This window comes from Nicotiana attenuata, chromosome 6 (assembly GCF_001879085.1).
Source record: "Nicotiana attenuata strain UT chromosome 6, NIATTr2, whole genome shotgun sequence".
NCBI lineage: Eukaryota > Viridiplantae > Streptophyta > Magnoliopsida > Solanales > Solanaceae > Nicotiana > Nicotiana attenuata.
In genome coordinates, this window is record NC_031994.1 from 61,933,124 (window position 1) to 61,950,215 (window position 17,092).

A 17,092-nucleotide genomic window follows, 5' to 3' on the forward strand; every position below is an offset into this window, starting at 1 on the left:
ATATATATATATATATATATATATTCTAAGTATGACTTGCGTATTAAAATGTTACGGCTTTGAGTCGTGTTTCAAGTAAGGCTAGTATGCCAAATTGTGTGAGAAAACTCGATATGGTTGATACTCCTAATAGCTCTTATGTGTACCAAATGTATTTGATTGATTGTGTCTAGTTGTTTGTAATCTATAAAGATGTTTGAAATGAATTAAATGAATTTGTGTTGCAAGAATATATGTGCAAGATGTGTCTCAATGCTTTTAATATGCTATTTTGTCAAATGAGAATCTGTGAAGAATGTGAAACATGTGCTAAAATGCCTAGACTTCAAGTCGAGTTTGATTTGAGATGGTTATGCCGAAATGTGTGAAATCCTCTTTATGCTTACGACCTATAATTGCTCTCGTATGTGCCTATTATCTTGAATTGAAAGGTTTAATGTTGAAAGTGAAAATGATGTGAGTTGAGGGGGAAAAGAGCTTGAGTTACGAAATGTGGCCTAGTGCAAGTATGATGTGATAATTGTGGCCCCAAGTGCCGATGAACTGATATATGTGAAATAAATTTAAAATGAGATGATTGATGAAATATGAAAATGTCTTGGTGAAACGGCTTAGCCGATCGGGCCGTGATCGGACGCCATGCCGCACACATGGTGGTACTGTGCTTATATTGAAACCGGAAAGTGAGAATGAAATTGTGATTGAGATACATGTCTCAAATGAGGCAACCTAGCCGATCGGGTCGTGATCGGACTCCGTGCAAGAAGGAGGTGGTATTGTGGATGATGATGTAACAGTATTAAATGTCTCCAGGGGAGATGACCTAGCCGATCGGGTCGTGATCGGACTCTGTGCTAAGATTCACGGTGGAATATGTATATGTATTATATTGGCACAGAAATTGTGATTGAAATTGGAAGTTGGTTGTGATGTGCATATTGTGAACAATGGTATTGTGAACAGTGGTATTGTGAATTGTGGTGAATCGGTATTAAATATCTTCTATCCAATAATAGTATTGTCTTCATATCCCGAGTTTCATTTTGACCATATGAACTTTTGTATATTGAAAATTTTTTATGTTTAACTTGGCCTTTGGATATCATTGATTGTTACTTGTAGTTTACATGTTTGTCTTTTCTTATATTGGCATTCTATTTTGAAAGAGGACTTTTAGCTATTCATACTAGTACAATTCAACAGTACTAACGTCCCTTTTGCCGGGGGCGCTACATCTTTAAATGGATGTAGGTGGTTGCATAGCAGACAATGTTGGTCGCAGCTAGTGGCTTATCCTATTTTCAGCCGACATGGTGAACCCCACTTCATTTCGGGGTCCTGTATCATCTATTCATCATGTACTTGTATATTGAGGTATAGCCGGAGCCTTGTTGCCGCCATTTTTCATATTTCTCTTCAGTTGTATTTAGAGGCTCTGTAGACAAGTTGTGGGTGGTGTCGAGTATTGGAATTAAAATAGAAATATTGATGTTTGGCAAAGATGTATAAAACTTCTAATATTTTGAAAATTATGAACGAAGTTGCTAATGGAAATGAAATGGAAGTCGCTAATGATATATTTATAGAATTTGATTAATGGTGTACATTTCCTGTTTATTCAAAGACGAGTTTGGGTAGAATGAAATCTAGCAGGCTTGCTTAGTCGGGTTTACTCGATTGAGCGCCGGTCGCGCTCCTCGGTTTTGGGGCGTGACACAAGATCAAGCTTCAGAAGGTTTATAGATAGGAATCTTGTAACTCGTAGCTGATAGGCTTAGTTAGTTTAGTTTTTCATTTTGATTTCGGTGTAATAAGGAGCTCAGCAAGCAGAAACAGCAGCAACAACGGTGAAATCACAGCTTCTCGGTAGTTCCAGCTACCAAAACTTTCAGGACTACATCGACCTGATTCCTTTATAGCCAAGGATATGTAGGCAACCTCCGAAGCAAGGTTCGGTCAAATGTTTTAAAAAATTGCTTCCCGTGGAGTTTCAAACGGGCAAAAATTGCTTGTAATTGCTCACTTTATCTTTGCCCAAAAACTCTTCATGTTTCCGAGCAAAGAGCGGCAGCTGTGAGCACCTAATTTTTGCCCCGCATGGAAATAACTCCTAAAAATAGACCAAAAATAATTTTAGTGGATTTTAGGATTTTTTTTTTCTTTATTTAGTTGCATTTCATGCATGTTTAATATCTTAAAATCATAGAAAAATCATAAAAAAAATTGTTACATTTTAATTTCATGCCATATTGGGTTTAATTTGCATTTTTTAGGAATTAGTCACTCTTTAATTGTTAGAATTAATACATGAAAATCAAACAAAATATTTTTTAGATTTTACATGAATTTGTTAATAGATAAATAGAATTAATTTTGCTAATAAAATTTAAGTTAGATTTTAATTTAGGAATTAGTTTGTTGGAATTTAAAATCAAAAGAGAAACAAAGAAAAAGCAAAGAAGTAGATTTGCTCTTCTAATTTCATCTGGGCCAGCTTAATTTGAAGCCCAAAATCTAATTTGCTTTAAACATCCGCCCCAACCCAATACCGTGCCCAAAACCTGGCCCATATACCCTTTCCCTAATTAAAACCTAATCCCTAATTTTCCTTATAAGGATGAGATCCCTTAACCTAAAAGAAAAAAAATCAGATAAGAAGAGAGGACTCCTCTCTTGAAGAAACGGCGCACCATTTTTCCATCCAAAAGAAGAAAAACATGGACCCTCACCCCTCACATCTTCAACCTTCTTTCACTGGACACCTCTCATAATTTTCAGACAAAAGCTTGTATTTTTTTTTATTAGTTATTGAATTGAAGCAAAATCAACAATCAATCTCGTTTTAGGACTCATCGCTGATTGTGGCCAAGATATAGACTAGTACTGCATTGTATCCAACACTTATTGCTTCCAGATGTCTAGGATTGCACAACGTTAAAAATAAATGCGGCTTGTGAAGCTTTGCAATTAAATTGCATTCTAGAGTGGCATAAGGATTTTATAGTAATTCAATCAGTAATACTGACCAAAGTTGCAAGTTTCAGAAGAAAAAGTGTAGAGAAGAGAGTTGGTGTATTTCTTGGGCGATTTAAACTCAGATTGCTATTTGATTCTATTGAATGTTGTTGAATTTGTGGGTTGCTTGTTTGGCTGAGCTCCAGCTTTCATCACTTAGCTTCTCTTTGGTTTTTCTGAGCTAATTCCTGCACAGTCAGGTACCCATCTAAACTTGTACTTCCGAATTTGTTCTTATAATGAAATTGCAGATGCGTGCGCTAGCTTTTTAGTTTCTGATTTGTCTGTTTCGTTTATCTTGTGATTGCACTATTCTGATAATATGACTTAATAGTTAATAGTTCAGGCTCGCAACTTGTTTTCAGATTACCACTGCCAAGTATGAATTGTTTAATGAGCCTATGTTAATTTGATTCTAGTCAGTTGTTGCTCTTCGGTGTTAGTCCGTCTTTGTTCATCGTCTCAATTTATTCATCTATTTTCCTGGAGATATGTATTCCCTTTAAGAGATTCAAAAAAAAGCGATTAATAATAAATCATCGTGGCTATCGGTACGGTTCCCGTGGCATAGTTGCGATACGTAAATCCAAATTCGAGTGTGCATTTCATGTGACCCGACCACAACTTCGAACAATAATAATAAAAATAAACATGCGCAAATCGCAGGTGCATTTCATAGAGCAGAGTTTGCAATGTGTACCAAAACGGCAAGTGAACGACAATCGTAACTTGTTCAAGAATTAATTCCATAAATCCTAAAAAGCAATTAAAATAATTAAGCGGTTTAAATGGTTAAAATGCACAATAGGTTTAAAACATGTAATAAATCAGATAATTAGGCCAATTATTAATAGTTCAACGACCGTGCTAAAATCACGGAGCTCCAGAGTTTCTAACACCTTCTCTAGGGTTAACAGAATTCCTTTCCCGATCTTCTGTGTTCTGGACCAAAAATAGAGTCAAATTTCCTCAATTTGGGATTTAAAATAAATCGGTGACTTGGGACACCATGAATTATTCCAAGTGGCGACTCTGAAATAATTAAATAATCTCATTTCGATTAATGTCACTTAAATTGGAAAAACTCTCTTATATCCCCTCTCGGGTAAAAAAGAGGTGTGACAAACCATATGGGCAGCGTCTGAAGAGAGGAAAGGTCGAACCAATAGCGGTTCGTGGTCTTTATCGATAGTTGTGTTGACAGCGACCCCTTCGCAATCGTTGAGTCATGGCATTTATTGCTCTGACGGGCTGGCGTCATGATGGTAGTATCGAAGAGGTAAGAGTTCAAGATCATTTCTTATCATTTTCATTCTAAGAAAAGCGTGGACAATCTGTATATGGTGAAAATTAGAGGGTTCGATTTTATGGTCATTATGACGCTTCGTAAGCATGTATCCAGGAGGCTCGAGGTTCGACACCGAGGGTTCTCAATGCTCGACCTCGGGGCAGTGCAAATCGATGGCTATGATGAATAAATAGGAATTTCCCAAGGCACGTGGTTAAAGCTGACCAGGTCTATTAGGCTAGTACAAGCCCATACCATAGCATTAAATGGCTGTACCAGCCTCAAATCCTTGTAATAAATGCATATGTACTATATTGGGATTCCCCCTCATATATAAACGGGATCCTTATCATTTTGTAAAGGATATATACAACATTGAATACAAGAACAAGAACATTCTCTGCTCTCTAGCTTAAGCATATTCTCCCTTGATTCTATTGTTTACATTTATTATATTACTTGTATTTATTGTGTTTTCATTGATTGTTCTTCATTTATTACTCATCATTGATCATAAAGAGCCTTCATCAAAGCTCTCATAACCGTTAGTCCTTCATCGACTGTCCATAACCTAACGTTTAGCTCGCCCCGAGGCCTCGTATAACCTGGCTGGAGGCCCCGATTCTCAGCCACTCGGTTTGCTTGACACACAGCCTTCGAGCTTTTCTCTTATTTTCTAGTTCCACACTTAGCATCTACTGCCTAACAACTAGCATAAAAATAAATCACGTATTTTTATAACCACAAAATCAAATCTAATTGTAATTACCATTTTCGAGGTAAACAATATAGTAGGGGAGTCCTGCTCTTGATACAATTCTATATGAGGTAAGAAATCTCATGATTAGTTAATTAATCGGTCTCTTCTTGATACGTGCCGAGATTTCTGCCGTGATCCTCGCCCGTGTGCGAATATTTCGGCTTTCTGTTATTTGACTCAGTAAGCTTTCCTCGATCACGCTCGATCTCTATCTTGCTCGGTCTCGATCTTGGTCGATCTCAATCTTGATCAGTCTCTAGGTCACGAGCCCGGTAATCTAACTTTGCACCATAGTTCGATATAACACGAGGTTGAAACTTGGCCTGTTATGTTTCCGGTCTCGATTAGTCATACAAAAGAGCAAGCCCAATTTTGACCATATACAGATAGTCCCCTCGTTTCTCGGAGAGAAGATGACGAGAAACGACATGAATTTCTGAGCTCCACCTCGATAGGTCGTGACGTAACGGCGAACATCACTGATACCGCCGATCATGTCGTAAGCAACAACTTGAAACGTCTCGTCGGTCCAGTTACCAAGGTATTAAATGCCTGTAAGTTGCTGGTCGACCACCATGAGTTCTGAACCGTCACCGGCAAGCTATAAGTACTCTAACCTTCCTCTATTCAGACTTGACGTTAAAAACTTCTCCCATTCTTGCTTCTCTTCAAAAATCTCTTTGCGTTACAATTCTTGTACCCAAATTTCTTGAACTTTTAGAGTACCTAATACCATCCTAATTCCCTTTTCTTCTATTTTATAATGGCAAAGACTTCTAAAACTGTACCACAAAAGGAGGCCGCCTCTTCTTCGCCCGCCGGCGACGGACCTACGGCAGAATATCCCCTTGAGGATTTCATTCCAGGAGGGTGCCCTACTATCGCCAAATTTAAGATTGAAAAGACCTCCTCAGTACCTGGTCGATGTGAACCGGTCTCGAGGTACATATGCACGATAACCGATGATATCCTTTCCAAGGTTAAAGAGGATTGCCATTGGGTCGGTAAACACATTGTGGTACCTTCGCCCGATTAGTCGATCACTACGTTGCCTTCCGCAAGAGGTACGACATGACTCTTAGCCATATCGATCCTTCCATCTGGAGAATAGTGATTCTCCTCCGACTCTTCGTGGGCAAAATTGAGGGATGTCCTTTCACCCTCGATCACCATATGCGCCTTTACAGTCCCCGACTCTATCGAGGAGGGCTGATCAAGCTTGCTTGTCGGGCCAGCAAGGACCGTTCTCGAGCATAGATGAGGCTCGTGACCGAGGTTGGATGGGACAATTTGTCTGAATAAGGGCTTCAGACCTGATCCCTTCTGAATACATGTCGTTCCCTAAGAAATGGAACACGAATCGTGAGTAGTACTTTGCCTTGAATGTTAAATTTTGCTATTTTACTTCTTATCTTCTTTTCTCATCTATGTTTTTGGTGTTGCAGCTGTGGCCTAGGTGCCGGAAGTAGTCCCCAAACTCAAGCAATAGATCGAGGGCCTGGTATCGCAGAGACCATACTCCGAGCGTGCTTGGATGGAGTTATCGAAGGGTTGATGGGAGGCCCACACTCATGGTAATTTTCTTTCTTAGAACGGTTATCGTTCGGGCTTTTTCTCGATCTTACTCATCTTTTTTCCTTTGTAGGCCTCAGGAAGGATGTTATAATGAGGCTCACATTTGGTGGCAAAGAAGTCCTTCCCTCACCACCTGCTCTGAAGCATGCCAAAGAGAAGAAAAGGAAAGGGGCTCCGAGTTCCCCGGGCTCGGAGTGGAAGAAGCCGACGAAGAGGCCGCGCAAGCCTAAGGGTGACACCGGTGTTTTGTCCTCAGACTCAATCCGCCGATTAAGGGATGAGTTCGAAGAAGAAGATAAATTCAAATTGGTTGCCCGCGTGCGGGCTGGTGTAACCGTACAAAAAGTTCTCGAACTGGCGGGCACTGAAGCTGAAACATCCCGACATGAGGAGGTCGGTGAGAGATCTCTGGCTGAAGGTTCCAAGCCAGAAAGGTTCAAGCCTATTCTTCCCCAAGTTAGGGGGGTTGAGAGAGAGACCGGGCACAATGGTTCTCGAGCTGCAGAAAGTGCCCAGATAGACGAACATGGAGCGATCGACATCGGCGGGTCTCCTCAGATTTCGGACACCATGCTTCGTGAGGCCAGTATGTTCAGGGGGTGACTGATATCCATGGCTTCTTGAATAGGGTTGAAGCTGCAACTTTGGAAGATGTCGCCGGGCTCGGTAACCTGCCGGTGCAAAGGAAAGAGCCGTCGTCGGGTGCTACCGGGTCTTCATCGAGCCCAAAACTGGTGGATCAATTCCCGGCCCCAAGTTTTAATCCTGACCAAAGACGGTCAATATCATTTTCTATCCCAAAGGATTCCCGGGTTTTCTCTCCCCCCGTGCGGGTCGCTAGTTACCTTCGGTGTTTAGTGACCAAAGAAGACCAGGCAGCGTTGGACGAAGTGGAAACCCCCTGCCTATTCAATGAAGCCCAAACAAGCATTAAATCGGGTAATTTGTATGTGTTTTCTTCTCATGTATTCTAACTTTTAAAGTTGTAAATAACATCTTCCCTTATATTTGCAGGCTTCGGTGCTGCATCACGAGGATTTCCTTCAATATCGGGAGGAATTTACTCACCACGAGGCCGAGGTACGGGGCCTCACTGAGAAGAGTAACACCTACAAGCTTCTCAGTGAGATGTTTCAGGACGATCTAGTAATGGCTCGGGATTAGCATGCCGAGATGGCCGAGCAGGTATTCTGAGTGCTTTACAATAGTGAAGACGGTTTGGAGATAATGACTAACGATCCGATTCTGCAGGTCCGGTAGAGGCTTGAGCAGATCGGGGAGCTTCAAAAACAAGTAGATATTATTTGTGCTGAGGCCGAGGAGTTCAAGAAAAATATGGACATCTTAGCCTCGAAAAGGAAAGCTGCCCAAGCATAACTGGAGTCGTTCAAGATCCAGCTCCGAACTGCAAGAGAGAAGGCCTTGGTGCAGGTTAAGAAAATCGAGGAGCTTCAATCCCAATTAGCAAATTTGGCCAATGAGATCGAGGCGGCCAAATCTGAGGTGGCCGTGGTCAATACCAAAGTCGATGCTAAAGTGGCCTAATATAAGGTCGATGTCGAGGCTATCCAGGCGCTGGCCAACAGCATGGTGGATCATGCAACGTGGCAAGCTCGGGAGGGGGGGGGGAGCCCTCGAGGGAGTCCATGCTTAGGGCTTCGATATACAGGCTGAACTCGAGAATACCAAAGCAGAGGAAGTCAGGGCTCGAAAGATGGCCTTTCCCGAGGAAGACTCAGATAGTTTAAGTGAGTCTGAAAGTGGGAAGATCCCGAGGGCGGAGTTGTTGCCTCTGATGAAGACCAGGCCACTTAGGCCTTTACATTTTTGCTTTTCTTTTGCATCTTTTTTTGGCCATTTCGGCCATTGTAAATTTTTTTGAATTAAGCCATTTTGGTTTCTGTAAAAGACTATTGTGTAAATATATACAACGCTTTCTTTTCCCTTTTGGCTTTTGAGTATTCCTTTGCTTTATTACTTGTATTCACAAAGGTTGGAATAAAATGACTTAGGTTGTGTAAGTTCGAACAATAGTGCCTTCACATATTTTTTTTTGTTTTTGAGTCATCTTGGAGGTTCGGGGTTACCGGGAACCTTCTCCCAAAGTAAGTACCTCATACCGTAGTTTGCCGAGGGTAGCCTTAAAACCGGTTATGAAAATTTTGAAGGCCTATTTTTTGTTACGGTTCTCAAACATCTCCGAGTTGTGTTAATGTAGTGGTAGCCTTTTAGTTAGGGTGAAGCCCAGTGAACTTGCTTTTCCGAGTTATCTAGGCTTGCCTAAGATAATAGTCCATGAGTGGGTACGGTTTAAAATTCGGGGGCTGCCTGAGAGGTCTTATGCCCCCGATGATTAATAGTTTGATCTGTTCGAGTTGTTTTTCGGATGACAGTCCCCGAATGTGGGGGTGATCATCCAAACTCTGGTTATTATCAGCCCTTGAGCTCCTTTCCTTAAGAGATCGAAAGTACAAAATTGTAAAGTAGAAGTTTTTTCTATGATATAAGATAATTGCAAGGAAAGTACTTCTCTTTATTCTTGTCACGCCCCAATCTTGGGAGGCGTGGCTGGCACCCGGTGCCGCATTGGCCCGAGCGAACCACTCTGAAACTCATTCAATCCATTTGTAACTATCATGGGCCAACATGGCCACAACTCGTAATGTACAATTGTAAGTGGATAACATTGTATCACTGAACCATTTTTCTTAAAACATGAATACATATGGGCCGACAAGGCCTCTGACATACTATACAAAATGAACCTCTATCTACAAAGCCTCTAAGATTATTTGACATCAAATGGGATAGGGTATCGGCCTACCCATAAGTCTGTAGCAAAACTCTGACACGATAACTCATAGACTCGGCTGCACCCCGAATGAGGTGGAGTCATACTGATTCTTCGCTGAATACCAATCTCGTCTACTTTGAGGGCTCATCAAACTGATTGTCTATACCTGCAGGCATGAATGTAGCGTCCCCAGGCAAAAGGGACGTCAGTACGAATAGCGTACCGAGTATGTAAGGCACATAAATAAGTACATAAAAGACATGGAGGAAATATAAAGTATATGACTCAATCTGTAAGTCTAAATAACTCTGTAAATCATGAAATACTTATAGTGTCATGCATATGCGTATGAATGTCATGTCGTGCATAGGTACATGTGTTCATAACATCATCACGCCTCTGAGGGCATCCCATTAATCATCTCGGCCACTGTGGGCAAATCATCAACGTATACTAGCTGATCGGGTGGTGGTGCGTATATAACGCCATAACCTTTCCCATATCTCATACACATATATATACATATATATACGTGTATATAACGCCATCTAGTCATGGGTCAATGTGCATGTATAAATGCATGAAATGCATATGAAATACATTAATAAAATCTCTCGGTACATCATAAGACCATTATGCCTCTGATTAATATCATAAAATATACTTTACCAACTTACGTATTTTTAGGCCCATGAACAGATGATAGAATAATATGGCACATGGAGAATCAAGAACATAAGCATCTCTAATATTTCTACGAATAAACTCGTTTATGGAAGTTGTGCATTTGCTTGTTTTGGTTTGTGTCGTATAGATCATGCCAAAAAGAAAGAGGGATAGCTTTAACATACCTGAGTCAGTTCTCTTGACACTCCCTCTAACACACGTTAATTGCGACACAACACGTGATGGCAAGATCGGAGTAGGGAAAAATCCGTATGATATTCTTGAGAAAGATTACACCGTACCTCCTTATAATTGCAAAATCTCACGTTGCTTTGAATTGTTGAAGATCTTATCTTGCTTATGAACTGAAATCCTATTAAACATCTAGAACTTCCGTTGTACATGATCAAAGTGATCATGGCGAACTCAATATCACTTTAGGCCGTTAGGGGGATATGCTTTAGAATATTAATCCGACTTGTGGGACATTGTAAGTTTGGAGGCGTTCCATTGCCAGTACATGCAAATGAACAGCAATCACCTTAGCAAGTAAGCCATCTTCCTTACCATTGATCTCATTACTTTTGGGAGTACCCTCACCACATGGCAGCAAGGAGAAAGTTGTTTCCATCTCTGGCGCACAAGAATTTCCATCTCGTTTCCCATCAATGGCAACTAGATAATCAATATAGTAATCTGAACTTCTTTTTCAGCATCGTCCTTTCCATTTGGAATAGCAAAGACAATGTTCTTTCTGGTAAGGCTTCCTTTATTACCGGCTACAAATTGGAAAATATGTTTCCGTCCACTTCAACTATGGGATTAACCACTTTAATCTTTTGAAAAGCCATTTCTTGTAAAGAATTGAGATTAAGAACTGAAAATTCTGGTGATATATGATAAGTATGGAAATAAAGGGGTATAAGTAATGGAGTTTGGTAAAGAAAGCTTCGTCGGCCAGAGATGTTTGAATTTGTAGTTGGGAAATTGAGCACTTCTTAGACAGGTTGGAAGATCTAACAAATAAAGAAGCAACTTGAAAGCCATTAGTAGTTTGATTGGTACGGTGAACATGGAAACAGAAGCTACACCACCCAACATCACATATCTCTAACCTTGCCACCTAAGACAATGATTTAAGAGTCATAATTCATGAGGTGGCTTAATGCTATGTGGATAGTTATCCCTTTTTAACAATAAACCACCAATTATCCTAATTAAGTGTTAATCTCCCACTAAACTAAATAATTATCCGATTATTCATATAATTAAGAATTATCTTAACTTACTTAAAATACTACTCACTTTTAATACACTTTATACACCTGACTATAATATACTTTACTATTGTGGTCATGTGGTACCATATAAAATTAATGCATACATTATTATTTTATTAAATATCCAAGTTAAAAAAAAAGTATATATTTTCTTAACTTCTAACTTTCCTAATCTCATATAAAGAGTAAAAAATTTGTACACTTAATTCTTAAAATGGTAAAAACATAACCTTCTTTCCTTGTGAGAAAAAACAAATTTATATCTTTACAATAAAGAAAATCTCAAAATATATTCGAAAGTAGTAATATTAATAACTATATAAAATCATATTTTTCAAACTTTTTACAAACACGTTCCACTTACTATAAATACCATATCAAAATGTATGTAATGATATCAAGGTTGTTTTACCAACTTTATTACAATATTTGCTGAATTTTATGTATTTTATAAATGCTTCTTGGTTCAGTTACACAATTACTTATCAAGGATCGATGCAATCATGCATATAGTAGATCACGTGTATGGCTTAGAGCTGGCATGAGGGTAAGGAGGTTGCCAAATAAAATTGAGACTTTCGTAATGAATTTCTATTTATATTATTTTGCTAACATCGGGATATGAACAACGTAGGATCTATTTTTGAAAGTCTCAATCGATAAGAGGTCTTTTATTCAAGTTACTATACTCCCTCTGTCTCATATTAACAGTCATGGTTACTAAAAATAGTGTCTCAAATCCTCTGTTGAAAAGTACGAGATGTAACAATTCTTGTGAAAAATGGTTACACATGCGTACATATTTTGTGCCAGGGCTCGAGCAACCTATGTGGGCACGATTCATTTGACAGTTTGGCCGTTACAACAAATCTTACCTATCGAGACCCTTCTATTACGAAGTAATTTCCTCGCAAAAGGTTTACATCTGAGGGTAATGCCCTTTAGTGTTCGAGGTTGACTGTAGAGGAACCTCGAATACTGTTACTATTGTCTTTGACACCGATTCGTGATCAGCCTTCGATTCTAAGTTAGCACGATTCATTGTTGCCTCGTGAAAAACTTGCCAAAAAACCCAATTGGAACAAAAATGGTTCAAGGGAAAAGAGTGCAACGCGTGCTTTCAGACCTAAAGGCTTCGTTTCGCTCCTTGTCGATCACCTGCAAGTGTTAGTCCAAAAATAGAAAGAATTGAAATGGGGCCGTACAGTAATATCGTTTAAGATGAGTTACATTCCAATTGTTCGGTAGTTGCTCTTCATTCCGAGCGTATAGGACCCTGTCCTTGTGACCTTCCGTAGTACCAAGCCCCCGACATTGAAGTATCGAATTTTGGCTCTTCGATTGTAACACCTATCGATCCATTGCTTCTGGGAGGCCGATCGAATAAGGGGAGCTTCACGCCTTTCATCCAATAGCTCCAAGCTCGTATCCATGGCCTCATCATTCGATTCCTTTGTTGCATATGGGAATCTGATATTCGGCTCCCCAACTTCCACCGGTATTAGAGCTTCAGCACCATAAACTAATGAGAACGGGATAGCCCTAGTACTGGACTTCAAAGTTGTGCGATATGCCCAAAGAACTTTGGGTAAGATCTCTTTCCACTTTCCCTTAGCATTAGTTAACCTTTTCTTAAGGTTTTGGATTATGGTTTTGTTGGTCGATTCGGCTTGTCCGTTCCCTCTAGGGTGATAAGGTATTGACAAGATCCTTTTAATCTTATGGTTTTCGAGAAATTTGGTCACTTTACTGACGATAAACTATTTTCCGTTGTCACATGCAATTTCGGATGGTATCCCGAACCAACATATGATGTGGTCCCAAATGAAGTCGATGACTTCTTTCTCCCTGACCTTTTCGTATGCATGTGCTTCAATCCACTTAGAGAATTAGTCAGTCATAAATATGACAAATTGAGCCTTACCTAGTGCCAATGAAAGAGGGCCGACGATTGCCATCCCCCACTTCATGAATGGCCACGACAATAAAACCGAATGCAGCAACTCCCCGGGTTGATGAATCATCAAAGCATGTCTTTGGCACTTATCACATTTTTGCACGAACTGCTTTATCGACCCAGTAATAGCCGGCGATGATTACCTTTCGAACCAATGATTCGGCGCCGGAGTGGTTCCCGCATGTGCCTTCGTGGACTTCCCTCAAAACATACTTGGTATCTCCTGGTCCCAAACATATTGCTAGCGGACCATCGAAGATTCTCCTGACCAAGGTTCCGTCCTTGGACAAGCTAAACCGGTTGCCTTTGTGTGTAGGGCTCTCAATTTCATTGGATCTGAGGGAAGTTTCCTGGTCTTCAAATACTCTATGTATTTATTTCTCAAATCCCAAGTTAATATTGTAGAGTTTATTTCGACGTGACCTTCCTCTACTACCGACCTCAGGAGCTGCACGACTGCCCCCGAGTTGAGCTCGTCGTCTTCGACCGACAATCTTAAGTTTTCAAGGGCATCGACCTTACTATTTTGATCTCGAGGCACGTGCTAAAAAGTCCACTCTTTGAATCGATGTAATGCTACATGTAATTTGTCTAGGTATCTTTGCATTCGTTCTTCTCTGACCTCGAATGTTCCGTTAACTTGGTTTACCACAAGGAGGGAGTCACACTTAGCTTCGATCACCTCCGCCCCAAGTCTTTGGCCAGTTCGAGACCTGCAATCATGGCCATATATTCGGCCTCGTTGTTAGTTATTTTACTGTTCTAATAGATTGTCTAACTATATAGCATGTAGGTGGCTTCAGAACGATGCCAAGTCCGGACCCCTTTACGTTCGAGGCACCATCCATAATGAGGGTCTAGATTCCTGAAGACATTCCGAGTTTACCAACAGCTCTTTCGACTTTGGATATTAAGGCCGGCGTAAGGTCGGACATGAAATATGCAGAAAATTGGGATTTAATGGTTGTTCGGGGTTGATATTCGATATCGTACCCACTGATTTCCATGGCCCATTTGGCCAGTCGCCCTGAGAGTTCGGGTTTATGCATTATATTTCGTAAAGGGTAGGTTGTCACAAGACATATAGGATGGCACTAAAAATACGATTTCAGTTTTCTAGAGGTACGTAGCAAGGCGAGTGCCAATTTTTCTAGGTGAGGATACCTAGTTTCAACCACACCTAAGGTCCTACTAACATAATAAATGGTAAATTGCGTACCTTGTTTTTCCTGGACTAGGCCTCCACTTCTCTCTATATATGATACTGCTAGATACCAGCATAGTCGTTCGTCTGTCCTTAGCGGGTGAAGAACTGGCGGGCTCGATAAGTATCGCTTAAGTTCTTCTAAGGCCCACTGGCATTCTAGAGTCCATGTGAAGTTGTTTCCTTTTTTCGCAATGAGAAAAATTGATGGATTTTATCAGACAACCTCGAGATGAATCGCCCCAGGGATACAAAGCGCCCGGTTAGCCTTTGTACAACCTTCACATTATCCACTGCCATGATATCCTCGATATCTTAGATCTTGTCGGGGTTGATCTCAATCCCTCGGTTGGATAGCATGAATCCGAGAAATTTACTGGACCCGACCCCAAACGCACACTTTTTCGGATTCAGCTTCATGTTGTATTTCTTTAATATACTGAAGGTTTCCTGAAAATGCTTTAACTGGTCCTATTCTCGCTGGGACTTAACTAATATATCATCAATATAAACTTCCATGGTTTTCCCTATTTGTTCTTCGAACATTCGATTTACTAGTCGTTGGTAAGTGGCCCCGTCATTGTTTTAATCCAAATGGCATTACGTTATAGCGGTATGTTCCATACTTAGTGATGAAAAAGGTCTTTTCTTGGTCACTGGGGTTCATCCGTATTTGGTTGTACCCGGAATAGGCATCGATAAACTGAGAATCTTGTGGCCGGTCGTGGCATCGATCATGCAATCGATGTTAGGCAAATCTTTATAAACTACACAAATTCTTAGTTTGTTCCCTTTCTTAGGAACTACTACTAAGTTTGCTAACCATTCCGGGTATTGACCTCCCGAATGGACCCTATTTTAAGGAGTTTAGTTACCTCATCCTTGATGAAGGCATGCTTGATCCCGGACTGGGGTCTCATTTTTCTGCTTTACCAGAAGGAACATCGGGTCCAAGCTCAGTATATGAGTAGGGATCTCCGGTGGGATCCCTATTATATCGAGATGGGACCAAGCAAAATAATACATATTAGCTATAATAAATTGAATGAGTTTTTTCCTGAGCTCGGGAATTAACCCCGTGCCCGAGTACACCTTTTGATCGAGAAGATGTTCGATCAGCATGACCAGTTCCGGCTCTTCGACCATTGATTTGGTTGCATCGAAATCATCGGGGGCGATAAAGGATCGAGGAACCCGGTAGTCATCGTCTTCGACAATCCCTTGCTTGTCCGATTAGGTCGAGGCTGGCATCGATGATTGCTATTTTGCTTCCTGTTTCACTTTCGAACATGAGTCCTTTGTCGATGAGAGTGTAGATATTGGAATTACTTCATCGACGGCAAACATCTCCTTTGCGGCGGGTTATTCCCCGTAAACCGTCTTTATCCCCTTTGGTGTTGGGAATTTAAATGGAAGAGTCAAGGGCACGACCCTCATGTTGTGGATCCATAGTCTTTCGAACAGGGCGTTTTATCTCAAGTCCCCCTCGATTACATAAAACTTGGTCTCCTGGATGGTACCGGCTATGTTTACCGGCAATATTATTTCTCCCTTAGTAGTTTCGCAAGCCATGTTGAATCCGTTTAGCACTTGGGCCGCAGGTACGATCTAGTCCTGTAGGCCGAGTACTACGACCCTTGATCGAATGATGTTGGCCGAGCTACCTGGATCAAATAGCACATGTTTAACTCGAGTTTTATTCATACGTACAGAAATTACCAGTGCATCATTGTGGGGTTGCATGATTCCTTCTCCATCCTCATCGTTGAAAGATTGAGTCCCTTCTGGTAGGTAATTTCGAGTCCGTTTTTCCCTTGTGATTGACACTTTGGTATGTTTCATCATCGGACCTTGAGGAACATCGACCCCTTCGATGATCATATTATTTAGTAAAAATCATTTAAGGTTTGCACGCTGATATTGTAAAATAAATTTGTATAATCAAACCATTTCAAATTAAGTTGCGACTGAGTTCTTCCACTAAGTATGTGTTAGAAACCTGGAAAGAAGAAGGTATTCAATTAGAACTGTTTAGAAAATGTACAGCGGAAGCAAGTATAAATCGAGGTATCACATACATGTAATCTAGACAATGAAATAATAATAGATATTAGAAGCACTAACTTCTCGAAACTGTTGCACAACTCGTTAACAGGGTATGGATCCAGGACTGCAGTCTTCTACTATGATCCTATTAAGCCTTACAGGAAATACTTGAGTGTGCGAGTATTACTACTTTGAAGAGTAAGTTATTTGGGTGAAACTGGTGCTCTATATGAACCACACGAATTTTGAGCCAAAGCGTGTAGCATTCTACTATTGGTTGTAGAATGCTAGTCCAACTCCAAAAATAGAGAACTTTTCTCCCAAGTCACTTCCTTCCCAAAGCTGTTAGTTTTTAACTAGGCATAGCAGGGACCACACAAAAAATAAGAGGCTGCCAATTATAGTATTAATACAAAATCAGAGTAAATTAAATCTTACCATAATTAATCGTAGTTTATTCCACCAAAAAACTACTACTGAACTCCTCAATATGATTTTCGAAATTCA